Source organism: Procambarus clarkii, chromosome 55 (genome assembly GCF_040958095.1).
Source record: "Procambarus clarkii isolate CNS0578487 chromosome 55, FALCON_Pclarkii_2.0, whole genome shotgun sequence".
Classification (NCBI taxonomy): domain Eukaryota; kingdom Metazoa; phylum Arthropoda; class Malacostraca; order Decapoda; family Cambaridae; genus Procambarus; species Procambarus clarkii.
In genome coordinates this window covers 25,238,477-25,261,717 of record NC_091204.1, presented here as the reverse complement: position 1 = coordinate 25,261,717, position 23,241 = coordinate 25,238,477, and the positions used below count along the sequence as shown (strand labels likewise).

At 38.1% G+C, this 23,241-nt stretch overlaps 1 long non-coding RNA gene across 1 annotated transcript; it reads right to left on the bottom strand.

The window, feature by feature from the left end:
- Positions 1–370: 370 nt before the first annotated feature.
- LOC138352833 (uncharacterized) lies at positions 371–9,868 on the bottom strand. The gene is made up of 3 exons (XR_011222907.1): positions 9,823–9,868; positions 8,230–8,307; positions 371–631 (listed from the first exon to the last, which is right to left on the bottom strand). It is a non-coding gene; the product is annotated as an uncharacterized lncRNA (long non-coding RNA).
- Between the last annotated feature and the right edge of the window lie 13,373 nt (positions 9,869–23,241).

Here is a 23,241-nt window from a genome sequence, read left to right as displayed (position 1 = left end):
AGTATACAAAACACTAGTTTTTTTATGACTAAAAATAAAAGCCTATATATCATATATGAAAACTTAAGTAAAATCTTAAAGCATAGGTCTAATTAACTATAAATAAAAATCTACAACTGAATGTAAACACAAACAAGTATAATATTCATGTTAGCACCATGCAATATAATGATAATAGAGAGACAGAGAGAGAGAGAGAGAGACAGAGAGAGACAGAGAGAGAGAGACAGAGAGAGAGAGACAGAGAGAGAGACAGAGAGAGACAGAGAGAGAGAGAGAGAGACAGAGAGAGAGACAGAGAGAGAGACAGAGAGAGAGACAGAGAGAGAGACAGAGAGAGAGACAGAGAGAGAGACAGAGAGAGAGACAGAGAGAGAGACAGAGAGAGAGAGAGAGAGAGAGAGAGAGAGAGAGAGAGAGAGAGAGAGAGAGAGAGTGCGGCCTGCTGATTAACTCCCAGGTACCTATTTTACTGCTAGGTAACAGGGGCATAGGGTGAAAGAAACTCTGCCCGTTGTTTCTCGCCGGCGCTCGGGATCGAACCCGGGACCTACAGGATCACAAGTCCAGCGTGCTGTCCGCTCAGCTCCCTTGTTTCTTTTCGGTAGTTTCGTCATTATTGCAAGTTTTCCTGAAAAGATATTAAGATAAATTAATATTTAATTGTTTATATAAATTACACACACAAACTTTATTTATATTTATATATATATATATATATATATATATATATATATATATATATATATATATATATATATATATATATATATATATATATATATATATATATATATATATTGTCGCCAATATATGTCATTCTTAAAAAAGACGAATATCTGGCGAAAATGAACATCATACTCTCTGACCAAACTAAGTTCCAAAGGGTAACGAAGGACACTACAGCCGAATTAAAAGCAAAGGTCAACAAACTGATCGAAACTGTGAACGCCAAGAAATCCGGACTCCACCTGCCAAAGATCATTGGGGAATATAAACCTGGATATGCGTATGGAAATGTCAAGACGCACAAGCCTGGAAACCCACTTCGGCCAATCATTAGCCAGATACCCACACCCACGTACAGACTGGCGAAGCGACTCAACGGCCTGCTGACTCCTTATGTTCCTTGCGCCTTCAGCCTGAAGTCTCCAAAGGAATTTGTGGACTTACTGCGGGGCACACGGGCCACAGGGATAAGAGCCTCGTTGGACGTAGAATCGCTGTTTACCAACGTACCTGTGGACGAGACAATCGGAATGATAGCCGACAGAGTGTATCGTGATCCAGCCTGTACTCCTCTTGACATGCCAGAAAGTATTCTGAGGAAACTACTCCAAGCTTGTACTAAAGAGGCACCCTTCTTGAGCCCGGATGGGTACATGTATAAGCAAGTAGATGGGGTCGCCATGGGTTCTCCCCTAGGTGTCCTGTTTGCAAACTTCTACATGGGTACCATCGAGCAAAAAGTCTTAGTCGACATGAACTTGAAACCGGCCATATACTGCAGGTATGTTGACGACATTTTTACACAGGTACCTGATGTCAGACATCTGCAGGAGCTGAAGGAGGCATTTGAGCAGAGTTCCGTGCTGCGTTTCACTTACGAGACGGAAAAGGATGGGAAGCTGCCTTTTCTAGATGTAACAGTCATGGAAAAGGGCGGAGGTTTCCACACTGCAGTCTACACTAAGGAAACAAACATAGGAATGTGCCTAAATGCCAACAGCGACTGCCCCGACAGGTACAAGAGGAGTGTTGTTAACGCATACGTCGACCGTGCTCTCAGCCACAGCTCAGAATGGAAGCAAGTCGACGAAGAACTCTGTAGGGTAAGGCAGGTTCTAGTCAATAACGGCTTCTCCAATGGTTTCATCGAAGACATCATAAGAAGGAAAGTGAAAAGCCATGCAACCTCTGAAGAGACAACTAACACAACACCTATACCCCCTATTAGACTATTTTACAGGAACTTCTTTTCCACAGCTCATAAAACGGAGGAAAGGGTCCTGAAAGATATTGTTAATAGAAACGTTATCCCTACAGACAAAAATCAGAGGATACAACTGACGATTTACTATAAAACCAGAAAAACGGCCAGCCTACTCATGAGAAACTCTCCAGATACAAAACAGAACGCTTTAAAAGAGACTAACGTCGTCTATGCCTTCAAATGCCCACTTGGGGACTGTAAGCTCCAAAAAACCCAGTATATAGGCAAGACAACAACATCTCTTTCTAGGCGTTTAACGATGCATAAGCAACAGGGCTCCATTAAGGAACATATAATCTCTTCCCATAACCAAACCATCGCCAGAGAAATCCTAGTAAACAACACAGAAATCATCGATAGATACAGCGATAGCAGGCGGCTTGACGTTTGCGAGGCACTACACATCAAGAAGTCAACACCAGCAATCAACAGCCAATTATTGCACAACTATATTCTACCCACCTCAAGACTCCGCTCCAATATAGAAGCATCAAGAAATATGGACCAATAGGCTTTCTACAAACACTTCTATTCAATACCCATTGTTTCTGTTCTGTCTTGTGTTGATACTTTTAATACCCTATTAATATCCCCTGTTCTGTCTTGTGTTAATGCCACATCATCCTTCCCACCTCACTCAAATGTAGATATAATATCAGAGAGACGTAAGTTCTAATCAGTTGTGTATTTGTAAAGTCTTTGAAAATGTAATAAGTTTTACGAAACGCGCCCGTGTCGCGTCAGACTAGAAATAAAAATGAATTTTGGAGAAGTGATTTTTGATTTACCTCCAACAGTGAAGCGTAATGTACGAAAGATTGAGAAAATTCGTGTTAGAATTATTAATCTTACTTTTTCGGTCATATTTAATAATATATGTCTACAGGAAAGACTGCTACCAAAATATACTAATATATATATATATATATATATATATATATATATATATATATATATATATATATATGCGAACAAGCCAGAATGGTCCCCTGGACAATATGCAACTGAAAACTCACACCCCAGAAGTGACTCGAACCCATACTCCCAGAAGCAACGCAACTGGTATGTACAAGACGCCTTAATCCACTTGACCATCACGACCGGACATAATGAGGTGATAGCCGAGGCTATTTGAACCACCCCACCGCCGGCACTCGGATAGTTATCTTGGGCATAGCATTTTACCAAATCACCTCATTCTTAGGGGCACACGTGAGGAACACAAATGCGAACAAGCCAGAATGGTCCCCTGGACAATATGCAACTGAAAACTCACACCCCAGAAGTGACTCGAACCCATACTCCCAGAAGCAACGCAACTGGTATGTACAAGACGCCTTAATCCACTTGACCATCACGACCGGACATAATGAGGTGATAGCCGAGGCTATTTGAACCACCCAGCTATTTGAACTGAAGTTTTCAGTTGCATATTGTCCAGGGGACCATTCTGGCTTGTTCGCATTTGTGTTCCTCACGTGTGCCCCTAAGAATGAGGTGATTTGGTAAAATGCTATGCCCAAGATAACTATCCGAGTGCCGGCGGTGGGGTGGTTCAAATAGCCTCGGCTATCACCTCATTATGTCCGGTCGTGATGGTCAAGTGGATTAAGGCGTCTTGTACATACCAGTTGCGTTGCTTCTGGGAGTATGGGTTCGAGTCACTTCTGGGGTGTGAGTTTTCAGTTGCATATTGTCCAGGGGACCATTCTGGCTTGTTCGCATTTGTGTTCCTCACGTGTGCCCCTAAGAATGAGGTGATTTGGTAAAATGCTATGCCCATGATAACTATCCGAGTGCCGGCGGTGGGGTGGTTCAAATAGCCTCGGCTATCACCTCATTATGTCCGGTCGTGATGGTCAAGTGGATTAAGGCGTCTTGTACATACCAGTTGCGTTGCTTCTGGGAGTATGGGTTCGAGTCACTTCTGGGGTGTGAGTTTTCAGTTGCATATTGTCCAGGGGACCATTTTGGCTTGTTCGCATTTGTGTTCCTCACGTGTGCCCCTAAGAATGAGGTGATTTGGTAAAATGCTATGCCCAAGATAACTATCCGAGTGCCGGTGGTGGGGTGGTTCAAATAGCCTCGGCTATCACCTCATTATGTCCGGTCGTGATGGTCAAGTGGATTAAGGCGTCTTGTACATACCAGTTGCGTTGCTTCTGGGAGTATGGGTTCGAGTCACTTCTGGGGTGTGAGTTTTCAGTTGCATATTGTCCAGGGGACCATTCTGGCTTGTTCGCATTTGTGTTCCTCACGTGTGCCCCTAAGAATGAGGTGATTTGGTAAAATGCTATGCCCAAGATAACTATCCGAGTGCCGGCGGTGGGGTGGTTCAAATAGCCTCGGCTATCACCTCATTATGTCCGGTCGTGATGGTCAAGTGGATTAAGGCGTCTTGTACATACCAGTTGCGTTGCTTCTGGGAGTATGGGTTCGAGTCACTTCTGGGGTGTGAGTTTTCAGTTGCATATTGTCCAGGGGACCATTCTGGCTTGTTCGCATTTGTGTTCCTCACGTGTGCCCCTAAGAATGAGGTGATTTGGTAAAATGCTATGCCCAAGATAACTATCCGAGTGCCGGCGGTGGGGTGGTTCAAATAGCCTCGGCTATCACCTCATTATGTCCGGTCGTGATGGTCAAGTGGATTAAGGCGTCTTGTACATACCAGTTGCGTTGCTTCTGGGAGTATGGGTTCGAGTCACTTCTGGGGTGTGAGTTTTCAGTTATATATATATATATATATATATATATATATATATATATATATATATATATATATATATATATATATATATATATATATATATATATATATATATATATATATATATATATATATATATATATATATATATATATATATATACACACACACACACACACACACACAAACCAACAAAATCACTAGAGAAAGGGGGTGTGAACAATAAGGAGAGGGGGAACATGTTCCTGAAAATTGCATACACAAACATAGATTGAGTGAGATCAAAGATACTGTAGTTAAGTCATGTAATACAGCTGCATACACTAGACATTGTTGCACTCATGGAGACAAAACTTGAAGAGAATATTTTAAATGAGGTCATATTCTCAAGGGGCTACTCAGTTTGGAGACGAGACAGAAAAATAAGGAAAGGCGATAGTAATAAATAATAAATAAATTTTTATTCAGGTAAGGTACATACATACAAGATAAGATTCAAAAGTTGATGGATTTATAAATAGAGCTAGTACATACAATGCCTAAAGCCACTATTACGCAAAGCATTTTGGGCAGGAAAAACTCCAAGACTAAAACTTAATACTAATTGAGATTATAGTATAAATTGTGTTGAGAAAAAAAAAAGAATGGAAAAAGGGGAGGGGGGGAAACATGGCAGAAAAAAACAAAAATACAAATTGGTCAACAAAACAGCATTGTTTAAAATAGATGACATGGGTTGACATTTTTGGGGTAAGGTAGGTTACATTGAGTTAATTAGTTAGTACTTAGTTTTTATCTTAAACTGGTTGGGAGAGGTACAGTGTTGCTGTGCTGGTGAAAGAACACCTAAAGGTAAATTAAATAATGATTGCGAATCCACAAGAAGTTGACATAATAGCACTAGAGATCTGCAATCAGGATGATAAACTTTCCCTAAAGAATTTGACAAACACTTGCTGATAGGACATGAAGTAAATGAGATGTATGTCAAGTTTTGTGAAATATATGATAAAAGCACAACAAAATTTATACCAAAGGAGAGATGCAGAACTAGGAAAAGGGGTTTGTTCAACAGAAATTGCGAGAGGGCCAGAGACCCAAACACACACAAATGGAATCAATATAGAGCAAGAGGCCAAACCCCCTAACATACAAGCGATGCAAAGATGCGAGAAACAGCAGCAGCAGTAAGGAGAGGGACTGAAAGACTATAAATAAAGTGTGAAAATAAACTCGAGTAAATTTTTTTTAACTACTCTCGACAGTGAAGAAAAACAAATATTCAGACGATTTGTGTTAGAATCATTAATCTTACACTTTCGGTCATATTCAACACAAATATACAGACACACACACACACACATTCCTGTTGCTGTAGCAGGTGAAGAATTACACACACAGATCACAATAACGTGATGCATCATTTTTATAAAATTATAAAACATAAACATAAATTAATAATTGAGTCGCAACATGGTTTTATAAATGGCCGTTCATGTTTAACAAATTTGTTATCTTTTTATTCTAGCATTGTTGAGGCAGTTGATAGTGGTAAGGATTGCGATGTTGTATACCTTGACTTTAGCAAAGCTTTTGATACAGTGCCACATGAAAGACTGATTAAAAAAATAGAGTCTCATGGTATTGGGGGTGCTATATTAAGCTGGATTAGGGCATGGCTATACCAAAGGAAACAGAGAGTTAGTATAAATGGAATCAAGTCAGAGTGGGAAAATGTTGTAAGTGGAGTGCCTCAAGGCTCTGTCCTGGGACCTCTGTTGTTTATAATATATATAAATGATTTAGATTCAAGTTTGAGTAGCAACATTTGCAAATTTGCCGATGATACGAAAATCGGTAGGGAAATTAATTCGGAGGAGGACTCACTATCACTTCAAGTTGATCTAGATAGGGTTTTGAAATGGTCAAAGGATTGGCAGATGCAGTTTAATGCTGATAAATGTAAAGTTCTGAGGTTAGGTAATGATGATAGAGTTACAAGATACGAGCTAGATGGTGTTGTGATTGCGAAGTCGGATTGCGAAAGGGATCTGGGAGTTATGATTAGTAAGAATTTAAAACAAAAGGATCAATGCATAAATGTTCGTAATAAGGCAAATCGGACACTTGGATTTATAAGAACATAAGAACAAAGGTAACTGCAGAAGGCCTATTGGCCCATACGAGGCATTTTGCTCCTATTCTATAACCACCCAATCCCACTCATATACTTGTCCAACCCGTGCTTGAAACAATCGAGGGACCCCACCTCCACAATGTTACGCGGCAATTGGTTCCACAAATCAACAACCCTGTTACTGAACCAGTATTTACCCAAGTCTTTCCTAAATCTAAACTTATCCAATTTATATCCATTGTTTCGTGTTTATTAATCGCAGCGTTAGTAACAAGACACCTGGTGTGGTTCTCAAGCTATATCTTGCTCTAGTTAGGCCCCATTTAGATTATGCAGTTCAGTTTTGGTCGCCATATTATAGAATGGATATAAATTCACTTGAACGTGTCCAGCGTAGGATGACTAAGTTAATTCCCCAAATTAGAAATCTTTCATATGAAGAAAGATTAACAAAGCTTAAGTTGCATTCACTGGAAAGGCGAAGAGTTAGGGGTGACATGATAGAGGTTTACAAGTGGATGAATGGACATAACCGGGGGGATATTAATAGGGTATTAAAAGTATCAACACAGGACAGAACACGAAACAATGGATATAAATTGGATAAGTTTAGATTTAGGAAAGACTTGGGTAAATACTGGTTCAGTAACAGGGTTGTTGATTTGTGGAACCAATTGCCGCGTAACATTGTGGAGGTGGGGTCCCTCGATTGTTTCAAGCACGGGTTGGACAAGTATATGAGTGGGATTGGGTGGTTATAGAATAGGAGCTGCCTCGTATGGGCCAATAGGCCTTCTGCAGTTACCTTTGTTCTTATGTTCTTATGTTCTTATCAAATGAACAAATCCACAAGGGCCGTGACGAGGATTCGAACCTGCGTCCGGGAGCATCCCAGACACTGCCTTAATCGACTGAGCTACAACAGGGTAAAAGGGTTGAAACCAATGGATGGATGTAGCACCTGTAGCACCTGCTACAAGGATGTAGCAGGTGCTCAATTGTCAAAAGTGAAAAATTTGGTTTATCTTCCGAATGCACCATATCGGTAAATTTTTTAATAATCTTTTAAAAATAGTAAATGCCACTATTTTTGCAAAATTATTACAAGATCTATTATTCTAATAAGGGTTTGATAAAATACAGTAGACTGCCTACTGGTTTTACCTGTAATAAGGTTTGATACAGATGATTATGGATATATTTATATGCTCTTATTGTTAAGAAGTAATTTTTTAAAGAGTATTTTGTAATGAGCAGATGTAATTGTAAGATGTAATTGTGTCTGACACTGATAAAATTATAAACCATTGTAAACAATTTGTTCACTTTCAAAACTTAGGCATATATATATATGCATATAAATAAAAAACAAGTAAATGTAAATAATTTTACCTTGCACCTAGATCCACCAAGCCTGTATGGCGCGCGTTTCAGTACTTCGGAAATCTAGAACTATCTAGAATCTCTAATCTGCAATGAAACAATACATATTATTGCACTTACCAAAACATGGATGAATGTAGAAAATACAGAACTATTGGCTGAATATCAAATAAATGGATTTAATCTATTTCACACAGATAGATATATTAGACCGTGTATGTTAGGTAATACCTAACATACACGCCTCCACACACACTACATTTGAAATGTAGTCTCGAAAAGACTACATTTCAACAAAAACGTGCCACAGACCAGTCACAAGACTGAACCTCGTCGAGGCCAAACGTCTAAATGAGAGCATGAACAAGAAAGAAATAATTTTTTAACATCAGGTATCGTACACACACTGAATGCACCTGCAGACACACAACAAGCACTATCAATATAGCAAAGATTACTCCATAAAAAAATAATTAAATTATTGACCAACATGAGAGAGGGTTAGCCAACATGAGAGGGTTGTGTTGATTGCCTGAAAATATTTAAATTGTTTAATGTATTGAATGTCATTTTTCAAGTTACAACATTTTTTAAATTACTGAACTAGGATCTAGGCTTTGCTAGGCTTAATTCAATTATTATAGATGAGCCTAACCTAGCCTAGAACCCAGCGGGTTTTTTTCCTATTGGAGAGTGTTGTACATGCTGCTATGGCGGTGTGTCCACTCACAAGATTAGTGGCGCTGCCCAATAAACTCGCCCCCTCGTGGCAAAATTTAAAAAAATTTAGAACCTAGTTCAGTAATTTAAAAAATGTAACTTGAAAAATGCCATTCAATACATTAAACAATTTAAATAATTTCAGGCAATCAACACAACCTTCTCATGTTGGCTAACCCTCAGCAGTGCTCAGGCCCCTGTGCCCAGGCCCTGGGGCCTGAGTCCTCAGTTCCATACACTAGCACTGCCAGGCCTCGCCTCCACATACACTAGCACTGCCAGGCCTCGCCTCCACATACACCAGCACTGCCCCTCGCCTCCACATACACTAGCACTGCCAGGCCTCGCCTCCACATACACCAGCACTGCCCCTCGCCTCCACATACACTAGCACTGCCCCTTGCCTCCACATACACTAGCACTGCCAGGCCTCGCCTCCACATACACCAGCACTGCCCCTCGCCTCCACATACACTATAGCACTACCAGGCCTCGCCTCCACATACACTAGCACTGCCCCTCGCCTCCACATACACCAGCACTGCCCCTCGCCTCCACATACACTAGCACTGCCCCTAGCCTCCACATACACCAGCACTGCCCCTCGCCTCCACATACACCAGCACTGCCCCTCGCCTCCACATACACTAGCACTGCCCCTCGCCTCCACATACACCAGCACTGCCCGGCCTCGCCTCCACATACACTAGCACTGCCCCTCGCCTCCACATACACCAGCACTGCCAGGCCTCGCCTCCACATACACCAGCACTGCCCCTCGCCTCCACATACACCAGCACTGCCCGGCCTCGCCTACACATACACAGCACTGTAGCCAGCACTAGAATCTAATAATATAATAAAATATAAGTGTTTACTTACGATAATATTTGCACGAAGCGTTTGTCCTCTGTCCGCTGACTGCACTTACGACAAAATGGCCGCTCTGTTGATACTAGTGCGAATGATGCTGTGACGTCACAGATGAGGGCAGCAATGCGCATTTCGTCCCTCGACCCTTAATCATTCCCTCGTATATATAATTGGCGAGACAATTTACTTATCATTTACTTATCTTAGTTAGCAAATAGGGGATATTTGGCTAAGATTTCTGGTAGCAGATCGTTTTGAATGAAATATTTAAACATCTCTCTCTGGAACATTTATTATAAAATTGTCTCTGAATTCAATTCAATTCAATTCAATTGAAGTCTTTTGGCACTCCATCACATAGTGACAGACGGTGTGCTTGTTGACCCAGTTTACATTTGGTTAGGTCTACATCAGCAGATAATTAGAAATCCCAGAGAGAGTTGAAACACAGTTTAAGCCGAACAGTAGTAACATCTAGAAGTCTGCTGATTTTATTGGATGATCCATAGATGTGTGGCTCCTCTTGCATGATAGTATGATGATAGATGGAATTACTGGTGTCAATTTCACTTTGCCTCAGATCTACAAGATCTTGTTGAAGTTCTCGGTGTACTGCTGCTCTCAGATTGCTCATTGACAATCCAAGGCTACACTCATACGTCTCCTCTAAAGGCAGATTCTTTGGCTAACTTATCAGCTCTATCATGCATTTGGAGGCCAACATGAGATGGAGACCACATGAAATGGACTCTTGTTACCATCCTTAATAATTTTGTTGTATTTGTGCCTAGCTTCGGACACGAGCATGTTACAGTTATGTCTTAAAGAGTTGAGAGCATTTAAGGATGATAAGGAGTCACTTACAATTAATGTATCAAGTTTGGAGACTTGTACACATTTCAGTGCAAGGAGCAAGCAAATAGTTCAGTCTGAAAGGTAGAGGCCCAATTGTTTATACGGACTCCCCACTCAAAGTATAGGCCATCGCCCATTGTCAGAACAACTGCACTTCCAGTTGCACCCGTGATGCGGTGTAGGGAACCATCAGTGTATATGATTTGAGAGAGAGAATGCTCTGTGGACAGAGCATCAATATGGCTTAAGGCGTTTAGCTTTGCCTCAAGACGAAGTTTGGGCTGATTTCTAATTTGCTTCTTGGGTGGAAAGGGAGGGATTAAAACTGGAAAGGGTGTAACCTCCCACGGTGCAGGAAAGTGCCGTTGTTGTTTCTCTTGGTACAAATCATGAACCTGATACATTCTGAGTTGAGTTCCAGTTTTTGTTATCCATTTGGAACAATGCTGATCATCAATAAAGAAATTCTGGAGGGCTTCTGTGCAAGGACTAGGATGAGTTAGCCTAAGCATTTTAATACTAATTTGACAGTTAATTTCAGTAACACGATCAACAACGCTCGGAATATTAAGTTCCTTTCTCATATTAAGTATCTTTTGTTGTACGAGGGCAACCAAGGATTATCCTCAAGGCTTCGTTCTGCAATTTTTCAAGCCCTCCAAGCTTTCTTTCAGGCATCAAAACAAGCAGAGGTGCAGCATAATCCACTAAAGATCTGATGTATGCAAGGTACATCATTTTGACAATTCTGACATTGGCACCATTGCCTGAGTGATAACCTGCAACAGCCTTGAGAGCTCGGAGCCTCTCTTTATACTGACGACAGAGTCTGAATACAACAGGACTATACAGTGGCACCTCAAGGCCAAGGTATTTGAATCTGTTTACATAGTCAAGCTGGGAGCCATCAGACAATTGCATCTTGCGAACAGCTCCTCCCTGCCTGGGTGGGCGCCGATTTAGTATCTTTGTTTTCTCTGCTGAGATAATTAAACCTAGGTCCTGACATGAGTCTAATACAGAGTTAAGAGTGTTCTGCATGTTAGCATACCCAGTGGTGTGTATCATTATATCATCAGCATACCCAGTGGTGTGTATCTATATCATCATCATACCCAGTTGTGTGTATCATTATATCATCAGCATACCCAGTTGTGTGTATCATTATATCATAGGCATACCCAGTTATGTGTATCATTATATCATCAGCATTCACAGTGGTGTGTATCATTATATCATCGGCATACCCAGTTGTGTGTATCATTATATCATCAGCATACCCAGTGGTGTGTATCATTATATCATCGGCATACCCAGTTGTGTGTATCATTATATCATCAGCATAGCTATAATGATGTGGACGTTGGGTTTGCTCGGTACAGAGTTTAACAGCGTATTTATTAAGGTATTAAATAAGGTAGGACTGAGGACACCTTCCTGTGAGGTACCTAGTTCGAAGTCTCTTGTTATCATTAATAATTTTGTTGTATTTGTGTCTAGCTTCAGACACGTGCATGTTACAGTATGTCTTATAGAGTTGAGAGCAATTAAGGATGATAAAGAGTCACAATTAATGTATCAGTTTAGAGACTTGTACACATTTCAGTGCAAGAAGCAAGGAAAATAGTTCGGATTGAAGGGGGTAGAGGCCCAGTTGTTTATACGGACTCCCCACTCATAAAATAAGCTTTTGATACAGTGCCACATAAAAGACTGATTAAAAGATAGAGGCTCACTATATTGTGGATTCTATATTAAGCTGAATTAGGGCATGGCTATACCAAAGGAATCAAAGATTTAGAATCAATGGGGTTAAGTCGCAACACATGGTTTTACACATGGCCGTTCATGTTTAACAAATTTGCTCTCTTTTTATTCCAGCATAGTTGAGGCAGTTGATAGTGGTAAGGATTGTGATGTTGTGTACCTTGACTTTAGCAAAGCTTTTGATAAAGTGCCACATGAAACAATGTTGACCTTCAATAAAGACATTCTGGAAGGCTTCTGTGCAAGAGTTAGGATGAGCTAGCCTTAGCATTTTTATACCAATTTAACAGTTAATTTCAGTAACACGATAAACAACGCTCGGAATATTAAGTTCCTTCCTCATGTTAAGTATCTTTGTGGTAAGAGGGGCATCCAAAGATTATCTTTAAGGCTTCGTTCTGCAAGTTTTCAAGCCCTTTAAGCTTTCTTTCAGTCATCAAGGCAAGCAGAGGTGCAGCATAATCCACTAAAGATCTGATGTATGCAAGGTACATCATTTTGACAATTGTAACATTGGCACCATAGCCTGAGTGATAACCTGCAACATCTCCAAGAGGGCTTATGGAGCCTCTCTTTATACTGACGACAGAGTTTGAATACAAAAGGACAATACAAGGCAAGTTTTAAGGTATTTGAATCTGTTAACATAGTCAAGCTGGGAGCCATCATACAGTTGCATCTTGTGAACAGCTCCTCCCTGCCTGGGTGGACACCCGTTTAGTATCTTTGTTTCCTCTGCTGAGATATGACTAAACCTAAGTCCTGACATGAGACTAATACAGAGTTAAGAGTGTTCTGCATGTTAGCATAACAAGTAGTGTGTATCATTATATCATCAGCATACCCAGTAGTGTGTATCATTTTATCATCATGTATGATGATACATGATACAAGGAGGTCTAAATTGATCGATCGAACGATCTAAATTGGGTACTGAAATATGGTCAAAAGATTGGGGGAGGCCGTTTAATACTGACAAATGTAAGGTTTAAAGGATAGGTAATGACGATAGATCGAGTTACAAGATATAAGCTAGATGCATGCATGGTGCTGAGATTATGAAGTCGAATTATGAAAGGGATCTGGGAGTTATGATTAGTAAGAATTTAAAACAAACAAAAATCAATGAATAAATGTTCGTAATAAGGCAAACAGAACACTGGGATTTATGTATTGAAACATTAGTAATAATTAAGATATCGGTTCATTGTTCTTCAGATATATCTTGCTCTGGGTAGGCTCCATTTAGATATATATGCACTTCACTTTTGGTCACAGTATATCCACATCATGGTTATAAATTTACTAGAATGCGTCCAGCGGAGGATAACAAAGTTAATACCCCAAAATAGAAACCTATCATATGAAGAAAGATTGTCAAAGCGTAAATTACATTCTCTAGAAAGACAAAGAATTATAGCTAGCTAGGTGACATGTGGTTTATGTTTTTGTTGATGTGTTTCTATATTTTCATAAATAAAGCATGCTTAGTGTCTTATTCCAAGTTTTACGACAATTTTACAAGGTTTAAAATATAAAGCTCAATATATTTCAGCTTTTTTATACCGGAATTATACGTTAATATAACATTATAATAACGTAACGATGTCGTGGAAATAACGTCATATTGACGACATATAAATGTTATATTTATGTTATAAGAACGTAAATTGGATAGGTTTACATAAAGTAAACAAAAAAAACAAAATGTTGACTGAAAATTGTTTATTTTTATATATAAAGCATGAAAACATTATAATTCCATAGCATTCACTACTATTTTTAAATTTTTACATAAATCTTAAAAAACTGTGTCTCAAGAATACATGTTTTTAGTTATATCTAGTGGTTTTAAGAACGTCAGAAATAAGTATTTATGTCAAATGTTAGAGTATTACGTTTGTGGCACCATTTAAAAACGTTCACAAACGTTCTGTGTTTGCTGGGTAGTTCACAAATACACAACTGAATAGAACTTACGCATCTCCGATTTTATATCTACATTTGAGTGAGGTGGAAGGGGTGATGTGGCATTAACACAAGACAGAACAAGATGTGGCATTAATTGGGTATTAATTTCATCAACACAAGACAGAACAAGAAGTGGTATTAATAGGGTAGTAATTTCATCAACAATGAAATTAATACCCTATTAATACCACTTCTTGTTCTGTCTTGTGTTGATGAAATTAATACCCTATTAATGCCACATCTTGTTCTGTCTTGTGTTAATGCCACATCACCCCCTTCCACCTCACTCAAATGTAGATATAAAATCGGAGATGCGTAAGTTCTATTCAGTTGTGTATTTGTGAACTAAAGTCTTTGAAAATCTAATAAGTTTTACGAAACGCGCTCGTGTCGCGTCAGACTAGAAATAAAAATGAATTTTGGAGAATTGATTTTTTATTTACCTCCAACAGTGAAAAGAAATGTACGAAAGATTGAGAAAATTCGTGTTAGAATTATTAATCTTACTTTTTCGGTCATATTTAATAATATATATATATATATATATATATATATATATATATATATATATATATATATATATATATATATATATATATATATATATATATATATATATATATATATATATATATATATATTTTATTAAATATGACCGAAAAAGTAAGATTAATAATTCTAACACGAATTTTCTCAATCTTTCGTACATTATGCTTCACTGTTGGAGGTAAATCAAAAATCACTTCTCCAAAATTCATTTTTATTTCTAGTCTGACGCGACACGGGCGCGTTTCGTAAAACTTATTACATTTTCAAAGACTTCACAAATACACAACTGATTAGAACTTGCGTTTCCCTGATTTTATATCTACATTTGAGTGAGGTGGGAAGGGTGATGTGGCATTACATTTGAGTAAGGTGGGAAGGATGATGTGGCAGTAGAGGATATTAATAGGGTATTAAAAGTATCAACACAAGACAGAACACGAAACAATGGATATTGAATAGAAGTGTTTGTAGAAAGCCTATTGGTCCATATTTCTTGATGCTTCTATATTGGAGCGGAGTCTTGAGGTGGGTAGAATATAGTTGTGCAATAATTGGCTGTTGATTGCTGGTGTTGACTTCTTGATGTGTAGTGCCTCGCAAACGTCTAGCCGCCTGCTATCGCTGTATCTATCGATGATTTCTGTGTTGTTTACTAGGATTTCTCTGGCGATGGTTTGGTTATGGGAAGAGATTATATGTTCGTTAATGGAGCCCTGTTGTTTATGCATCGTTAAACGCCTAGAAAGAGATGTTGTTGTCTTGCCTATATACTGGGTTTTTTTTATTTTTTTTTATTTACTATAAAACCAGAAAAACGGCCAGCCTACTCATGAGAAACTCTCCAGACACGAAACAGAACGCTTTAAAAGAGACTAACGTCGTCTATGCCTTCAAATGCCCACTTGGGGACTGTAAGCTCCAAAAAACCCAGTATATAGGCAAGACAACAACATCTCTTTCTAGGCGTTTAACGATGCATAAACAACAGGGCTCCATTAAGGAACATATAATCTCTTCCCATAACCAAACCATCGCCAGAGAAATCCTAGTAAACAACACAGAAATCATCGATAGATACAGCGATAGCAGGCGGCTAGACGTTTGCGAGGCACTACACATCAAGAAGTCAACACCAGCAATCAACAGCCAATTATTGCACAACTATATTCTACCCACCTCAAGACTCCGCTCCAATATAGAAGCATCAAGAAATATGGACCAATAGGCTTTCTACAAACACTTCTATTCAATATCCATTGTTTCGTGTTCTGTCTTGTGTTGATACTTTTAATACCCTATTAATATCCTCTAATGCCACATCATCCTTCCCACCTTACTCAAATGTAATGCCACATCACCCTTCCCACCTCACTCAAATGTAGATATAAAATCAGGGAAACGCAAGTTCTAATCAGTTGTGTATTTGTGAAGTCTTTGAAAATGTAATAAGTTTTACGAAACGCGCCCGTGTCGCGTCAGACTAGAAATAAAAATGAATTTTGGAGAAGTGATTTTTGATTTACCTCCAACAGTGAAGCATAATGTACGAAAGATTGAGAAAATTCGTGTTAGAATTATTAATCTTACTTTTTCGGTCATATTTAATAAAATATGTCTACAGGAAAGACTGCTACCAAAATATACTAATATATATATATATATATATTTGTGTGTGTGTATATAAATCCCTTTTTTTCATTGATAAGCTTAGGTATACGCAGCATTGTGCTGCTACCCTATTCTATATATTTCTACGATATTCTGTATGAAGAATTACAAAGAGTAAATAAAAAAAAACTGGCTATAAGTTTATCTTTTATCCGCACCTCACAGGCTTCATGAAAAAATTAACACGTAATGAATAGTATGACAATGTAGAGTTGAAGACATTAATGTATAACCACGAAGGAAAATTATGAAAGGAAAAAACTTAAGCACTTCCATGTTGATGAACATATCAGCCAAAGTATATTATGACGTGTTGATTATTGGTCTCCGAATGCATGATAGAACCGATGAGCTAGCCAAGACTTTTGCTCGTAAAGAGGGAATTGATTACCAACTTGGACTGCCTTTGAGCAGCCTGAGGGCAGCAATATCCCAGGAACATCAACTAAATTTCGGAGACTTGAGGCAAAGTGAAATTCACACCAGTTACTCCATCTATCATCATTCTATTATGCATGAAGAACCGCACGTCTATGGGTCATCCAATAATGTTAGCAGACTTCTAGATGTTACCACTGCTAGGCTTAGGCTCGGCTACAAGTACCTCTGGGAGTTTGTAACATCTGCTGATGTAGATTTGACTAAATGTAAACTCTGTCAACAGAACTATTCGCATACTTTGCGTCATTATATAATGGAATGTGAAAAAATTGCGGAATTTAGAGATAACACCATTAATAGTGTCCAAGAAATGTGTAAGTACTTCATTCATAATGATGTGCTGCCCGAAATTTTAGCGAAGTATGCAAAATTTGCTTACTGTAGGTAATGCATGCACATGACTGTAAAGCTGCCGCCCAGTTGGGTGGGTGTGGAGCAAGACTAGTAACTGTGTGACTCACTATAGATGTAAAGTGCCTTGTATAGTGACTGTTGTGAGCCTCTTGTTGATCACTTGTGACACCTCTTTGTGTCACTTGTGACACAAAGATTATTGATGTGTGTATTTGTGTGGGTGATTAGATATCCCAGCAAACACAGAACGTTTGTGAACGTTTTTAAATGGTGCCACAAAGGTAATACTCTAACATTTGACATAAATACTTATTTCTGACGTTCTTAAAACCACTACATATAACTAAAAACATGTATTCTTGAGACACAGTTTTTTAAGATTTATGTAAAAATTTAAAAATAGTAGTGAATGCTATGGAATTATAATGTTTTCATGCTTTATATATAAAAATAAACAATTTTCAGTCAACATTTCGTTTTTTTGTTTACTTTATGTAAACCTATCCAATTTACGTTCTTATAACATAAATATAACATTTATATGTCGTCAATATGACGTTATTTCCACGACATCGTTACGTTATTATAATGTTATATTAACGTATAATTCCGGTATAAAAAAGCTGAAATATATTGAGCTTTATATTTTAAACCTTGTAAAATTGTCGTAAAACTTGGAATAAGACACTAAGCATGCTTTATTTATGAAAATATAGAAACACATCAACAAAAACATAAACCACATGTCACCTAGCTATAATTCTTTGTCTTTCTAGAGAATGTAATTTATGCTTTGACAATCTTTCTTCATATGACAGGTTTCTATTTTGGGGTATTAACTTTGTTATCCTCCGCTGGACGCATTCTAGTAAATTTATAACCATGATGTGGATATACTGTGACCAAAAGTGAAGTGCATATATATCTAAATGGAGCCTACCCAGAGCAAGATATATCTGAAGAACAATGAACCGATATCTTAATTATTACTAATGTTTCAATACATAAATCCCAGTGTTCTGTTTGCCTTATTACGAACATTTATTCATTGATTTTTGTTTGTTTTAAATTCTTACTAATCATAACTCCCAGCCCAGCAAACACAGAACGTTTGTGGACGTTTTTAAATGGTGCCACAAAGGTAATACTGTAACTTTTGACATAAATACGTATATCTGACATTCTTAAAACCAAAGGATATAACTAAAAACATATATATTCTTGAGACACAGTTTTTTAAGATTTATGTAAAAATTTAAAAATAATAGTGAATGCTATGGTATTATAATGTTTTCATGCTTTATATTTAAGAATAAATAATTTTCAGTCAACATTTAGTTTTTTTTGTTTACTTTCTGTAAAGCTATCCAATTTACGTTCTTATAACATAAATATAACATTTATATGACGTCAGTATAACGTTATTTACACGACATCATTACGTTATTATGATGTTATATTACTGTATAATTCCTGTATGAAAACCAGAATATATATTGAACTTTATGTTTTAAACCTTGTAAAGTTATCATAAAACTTGGAATAAGACGGTAAGCATGCTTTACTTATGAAAATATACAAACAAATCAACAAAAACATTTTAACATAAAAAACATAAACATAACATAAATTAATTGCATGCATGGGAGTTAACTGGAACTCTGTAATATTGCATACATGAACCTTAAGGTACAAACCCAGTGTATTTACTCATGCAGTTCTTTCCTAAATCTAAATTTTTCCAATTTTTACACTTTGTTTCGAGTTCTGTCTTGTGTTGCTACTTTTAATACCCCATTAATGTCCCCTTTGTTATGTCCATTCATCCCATTGTGCACCTCTACCATATGTCACTCCTAATTCTTTGCTTTTCTAGAGAATGTAATATAAGCTTTGACAATCTTTCTTCATATGACAGGTTAACAGGTAGAACAAAGATTACCATTTATATATGGATAACTATTATAAGTCGGTTTGAATGAGTGAATTGCTGCTTGAAGATAGGTATATACACCTGCGGTACTATCAGATTGCATCGTGGTGAGCCTAAAACCCTTCAGATCCAAGCAAAGGGTAAAATGCCAGCAGATACAATTGCGAACACATTGATACCAAAATGAAAGACATATGACGAGAATTGAGGTAACCAAAGTGAAAAGAGTGTTCACATTACATTGCACTAGAGTGCTCCCGGGTTACTTTCTCTCACTTTCTCTGTTTTGTGCGGATGGTACACCTTGCTTTTGGAGTTTATATGCATTTAAACCTGTAGATAATTCTATTGCTAACACATTGATACCAAAATGAAAGACCTAGGATGACAATTGGGGTGACCAAAATGAAAAGAGTGTATACATTTTATCGCTCTTGTGCGCTCCCTGGTAACACACTCTCGCTTACTCTGTTTGTTGCGGATGGTAAGCCGGGCTTTTGGAGTTTATATGCCTTTAGTCCTGTAGAGAATTCTATTGCGAACACATTGATGCCAAATTGAAAAAACTAGGATGAGAATTGAGGTAACAAAATTGAAAAGGGTATACACTTTTCAGTATTATCACGCTCTCTAATGTAATGAGAGTTGCCTGAGGGTGGCTCAGCTTTCTTTTTCTGGTACCCTTGGCCTACATTCATCTTGTCGGCGGGTGGAGCGCGCTGCAGTCTTTGACATTATATGCACATAGTTCTGTTGGGAATTCTATTGCGAACGAATTGATACCAAAATGAAAGACATAGGACGAGAATTAAGGTGATAAAGTTGAAAAGAGTATACACTTTTCAGTATTTCCGCGCACTACCAGGGAATGTCCAAAAAAAAAATGGAGATAGTGGAGGGGTAACTTGCCCAAAACGCGAAAGTGTTTGGGGAGACTAACTTTCGTTCAATACTATTATGCAAAAGGAGCCACACATCTATGGTTCATCCAATAAAATCAGCAGACTTCTAGATGTTACTACTGCTCGGCTTAGACTCGGTTACAAGTATTTCTGGGAATTCTCATTATCTGCCGATGTAGACCTGAGCAAATGTTAACTGTCAACAAAATTATTTGCACACCCCTTCGTCACTATGTGATAGTGAATTCAGAGACAATTCTATAACCAATGTACCAACGATGTGTCAATATTTCATTCAAAATGATCTGGTACCAGAAATTTTAGCCAAATATCCCCAGTTTGCTAACTGTAAGTAGTAACTAAGTGATTGTAACCTATCCACCGCTGCCCACTGGATGGGGAGCGGTGTGCAGGACAAACATATCAATTGTGACACTAGCTCTCCACATATGTCAGTTGCTTAATTTAGAAACTGTACTTGTGATCGATCTCGAACCCATTGTTGATGTGACGACTTATACTGAATTTTGTAACTAGCTCATCAAGATTGTAACTTGCTTAGCTAAATGAATTGTGGGGTTCAGTCCCTGAGCCCATTATGTGCCTCTGCAACCCTTTCCACTACCGCCCACAAGATGGGTATGGGGTGCATAATAAGTGAACTAAACTAATTTTAAGGCATCCTGAAAGAAAGCTTGGAGGGCTTGAAAAATTGCAGAACGAAGCCTTGAGGATAAACCTTGGGTGCCTTCGTACCACAAAGATACTTAATATGTGAAAGGAACTTAATATTCCGAGCGTTGTTTATCGTGTTACTGAAAATAACTGTCAAATTGGTATAAAAATGCTTAGGCTAGCTCATCCTAACCGTTGCACAGAAGCCCTCCAGAATATCTTTATTGAATGTAAACATTGTTTCAAATAGATAAATAAAATTGGAACTGAACTCAGAAAGTATCAGATTTATAATTTGTACCAAGAGAGACAACAATAGCACTTTCCTGCACTGTAGGAAATTACACCCTTTTCAATTTTAATCCCTCCCTTTCCATCAAAGGAGCAAATTAGAGATCAGTCCCAGCTTTCTTTTGAGGCAAAGCTCAACGTCTTAAGCCATATTGATGCTCTGTCCACAGAGATTCTCTCTCTCAAATCATATACACTGAAGGTTTCCTACAGCGCCCAACGGGTGCAGCTGGAAGTGCAGTTGTCCTGGCAATAGGATATGACTTATATTTTGAGTGGGGAGTCCGTATAAACAACTGGGCCTATACCCTTCAGACTGAACTATTTGCCTTGCTCCTTGCACTGAAATGTGTACAAGTATCCAAACTTGATACATTAATTGTAAGTGACTCTTTATCATCCTTAATTGCTCTCAACTCTTTAAGACATAACTGTAACATGCTTGTGTCTGAAGCTAGACACAAATACAATAACAACTTGAGGAACCTTATCATAAACAGATGTTTATTCAGGTAAGGTATATACATACAAGTGATGTTACATTAATGGATTGATATATAGATAGAGCTAGTACATACAATGCCTAAAGCCACTATTACGCAATGCGTTTCGGGCAAGAAAAACATTAATATCTAGAACTTAATACTAATTGAGCATAAAGAATAAAAAGTGTTGAGAACAAATACAAATAAAGATAAAAAAAGGGGGAACATGACTGAAAAAGCAGCACAAATACAATAGGTTGACAAACAGTGTTGATTAAAAAAAAAGAAAATAACAGACATGGGTTGACAATAGAGGAGTGAGGTAGATTACAGGGAATTTATTAGGTAGTGTTTAGTTTTTATCTTAAACTGGTTGAGAGAGGTACAGTCTTTAACATGGTTGGGAAGGTCATTCCACATTCTGGGCCCCTTGATTTGCAGAGCATTTCTAGTTTGATTAAGACGTACTCTAGGAATATCAAAACTGTATTTATTTCTGGTGTGGTGCTCATGGGTTCTGTTACAACCTTCTATGAAGCTTTTAAGATCAGGATTGGCATTATAGTTTAGCGTTTTATATATGTATAATACACATGAGAGAATGTGCAGTGACTTAATATCTAACATATTCAGAGATTTGAGTAGGGGTACCGAGTGATGTCTGGGGCCAGAGTTGGATATTGTTCTAATAGCAGCTTTGTGTTGGGTAATTAGAGGACGTAAGTGATTTTGGGTAGTAGAACCCCAAGCACAAATACCATAGTTGAGATAAGGATAGATAAGGGAGTAATAGAGAGTCACCAGGGCAGGGCGTGGTACATAATATCTGATCTTAGAAAGAATGCCCACAGTTTTTGAAACTTTTTTTGATATATTTAGAATGTGTCCCTGGAAATTCAGCTTGTGGTCAATGAGAATGCCAAGGAATTTGCCATCTAATTTGTTACAAATTTGGGTATTGTTTATTTTGAGATTTATATGACTAGAGGATTTATTGCCAAACAGAATATAGAAAGTTTTGTCAATGTTAAGGGTGAGTTTGTTGGCAGTTAGCCAAAGATGGACTTTATTTAGCTCAGTATTTACTGTGGCATTTAGAGCAAAAGGGTCAGGACTGGAGTAAATGAAGGTTGTGTCGTCAGCAAATAGAATTGGTTTGAGGTGTTGGGAGGCATTTGGAAGGTCATTAATGTAGATGAGAAAGAGGAGAGGGCCAAGTATGCTGCCCTGAGGAACACCAATGTTGATGGGTAGGGTGGGAGAAATTGTATTATTCACAGAAACATATTGGAGCCTGTCAGTAAGGTAGGACTCGAGGTATTGTAGGGAGTGTCCTCTGACTCCATAATGATGTAATTTAAGAAGAAGGTTATGGTGGTTGACAGTAACAAAAGCTTTACGCAGGTCCACAAATAATCTCATAATAAAAAATAATCTCAACAAAAATCACATAGTTCTCAGAGGTGATTTCAATATTGACCTAGGGGCTACAAAATAACCCTCAAGTAGACTATTTCCTCAACAGCATGAATTCCTG